A 2,880-nucleotide genomic window follows, 5' to 3' on the forward strand; every position below is an offset into this window, starting at 1 on the left:
TCCACACCCTCAATTGAGGTGCTCGATTGTGTGACACCAACAAACTGTTGGGTGTACGCGGTGGGCAGCCTGTTGGCAAGCACTGGGCTGGGCGCTTCGTGACGCGTTCAGCTACGCTCAAGATGGCCTTCAATCGAGCTAAAGATAGGCAGAGGATGCTGCAGGAGGATCCAGAGACAATCAGCGCGTGGTTTAAGCTAGTAGAGGACACAAAAGCTAAATACAGCGTACACAACCACAACGTGCACAACTTTAACAAGACTAGCTTCTAGATAGGTGTTATTAGCTTAATAAAGGTTGTTACAGGCGCAGAGAGACGTAATCAACCTCAGCTTATTCAGCTAGGTGATCGCGAGTGGGTAACAGTCATCCAGAGCGTCTGCGCTGCTGGATCTTGTACCCTGCCTTTCATCATCTACAAAGGACGCGTTCACATCTCTGCCTGGTACAAGGAGGCAGATATACCACGCAATTGGAAGCTCTCCGTCTCCGAGAGCGGCTGGACGAACAACGCGTTCAGCCTTAAGTGGCTGAAGCACTTCGACGCGCATACAAAGGCGAGCCAGGTGGGGGCGTACAGGCTGCTCATTTTGGACGGCCATAAGAGCCACCTCAACCAGGATTTTAAGGACTACTGCCTTAAAAACATAATCCTTACCCTCTGCATGCTACCTTACTTATCGCACATCCTCTAGCTGCTTAATGTAGTCTGCTTCTTGCTATTAAAGCGCAAGTACTCTCAGCACGTACAAGACTTAGCACACAAGCATATCTTCTATATTAACAAAGAAGGCTTCCTCCCTGCCTTTAAGGACGCGTTTTTTAACATGTTTACAGCAGAGAACTGTCACAAGGCCTTTAAGGCAGCAGGGCTAGTCCCTCTTAACACGCAGGTTGTGTTAGATTGCCTTAAAGTGCGCCTGCGTACCCCACTAGAACCCCTCCTCCTAGAGACGCTGTGGCAGTTAAAGACTCTAAGCAATACCTACAAGTTTAGATCTTAGTCAAAGCTTGTACGCGAGTCTTTTACTTAGTTGCCTATTACTGCGCAAGCAGGCTTCTCTTAGCTTGTTAGAGGCAGTGAGCTTATGCTGTATTAGAACGCGCTTCAAGCAGCCCAGATTACTAAGCTTGAAGAGCAATTAGCAGTAATAACTAAGCGGAAATCGCGCAAAAGGAAGCAGATCTAGCAAGGTGGTACTATAGAGTATGGTGAGGCAGCAGCTTAGGTGGCTGCAGAGGCCTCTGTAGCCGCTGAGCGGTTGAAGAAGGCTTGTAGTAGTAGTAATTAAGAACAAGCTCAACTAGCTCTACAGCGCTGTAGAAACTGTGGAGGGACTAGACACAACGCGCGAACGTGTAAAAAAGATATAGAGGCATATTCTAAATTAGATACAAGCACAGTGTACGCAGGCTCTATGTTAAATAGCGATGAAATTGAAGAGTTGTAACGTGAGTTGGTACTGCCAAGCTTTTTTGGCCCGGGTGCTGGGTTGGCCCGGGTGCTGGGGGTTTACGTTAACTTAATTACTAAAAAGGAGGGTAGAGGTTGTAGTAAGAGTAAGACACCTGTAAAGAGGGTGTGTGTTAGATAACACTATAGGTATTGTAGTAAGATTAGACATAATTCCTATACTTATAAGGTAGAAATAGAGGATATAGATAATAGTAAAGCTTCTAAATAATACTATTAACGTACTCCACAAGCGAGCTGGCCACCCAAGCGAGCTGGCCACTTTTGCCAAGACCACACCGAACTTCACTCTCCCTGTAATGCCTCAACGCAACAACGTAAAAAAGCCTTTAAATGAAACACATATACAGCTTGCCCTCCAGGCTATCCAGCAAGACGCGACACTAAGCGTGCGACGCGCTGCAGCAATATACCAGGTCTCTTAAAGCACCCTAGGCACGCGCCTTACTAGAACCTCTTCACGACGCGATTGCAAGCCCAACATAATAAGGATGACTAGTACTAAGGAGGAGGTGATTGTCCAGCATGTATTGAAGCTAGACGAGCGAGGATACCCACCCCGGCTTGCTGATGTGGAGGATATGGCCAATTCTCTGCTTGCTGAGCGCCACCAGCCCTACGTTGGCAAGAACTAGGCTGCCAACTTTGTAAAATGTCGGCCAGAGCTCAAAGTCAAATTTAATTGCAAGTATAACTATAAGAGAGCTCTGTGTAAGGATCCTAAGGTGATTAGGGACTAGTTCTAACTAGTAGAGAATACTAAAGCTAAGTATAGTATACAAGATAAAGACACCCACAACTTTAACAAGTCTAGCTTTATAATAGGCGTTATATTAACAGGAGCTGTTGTCACAGGCTCTGAGCGTCAAGGGAGACCAAAGGCAGTGCAGCAGGGCAACTAAGAGTAGACCAGCATCATCCAAGGCATCTGCGCGAAGGGCTGGTCTATCCCACCCTTTATTATCTTCTCTAGCAAGCACCACCTCTCTACCTAGTATAAGGAGCCTAGTATACCTAATAACTAGGTTCTTAATGTCTCTGACAACAGCTGGACCAACAACAAGCTTAGAGTTAAGTGGTTGAAGCACTTTGATGAGCACACAAAGGCGCGCACTGTTAGCAGCCATTAGCTGCTTATTCTGGACGGCCACGAGAGCCACAACTCAGTTGAATTCCACCAGTACTGCAAGGAACACAAGATTATTACCCTGTGTATGCCTCCACACTTGTCGCACCTACTGCAGCCACTTGACGTAGGCTGTTTTGCCCCGTTGAAGAAGGCCTATGGCCGCCAAGCCGAGCGGCTGATGCGCAGCAAGATTACTCGCATCACCAAACTTGAGTTCTTGCCGTGCTTCAAAGCGGCTTTTGACGCCTCAATCACAGAGAGCAACATCTAGGGGGGA

Source organism: Didymella exigua (assembly GCF_010094145.1).
Source record: "Didymella exigua CBS 183.55 unplaced genomic scaffold M421scaffold_12, whole genome shotgun sequence".
NCBI lineage: Eukaryota > Fungi > Ascomycota > Dothideomycetes > Pleosporales > Didymellaceae > Didymella > Didymella exigua.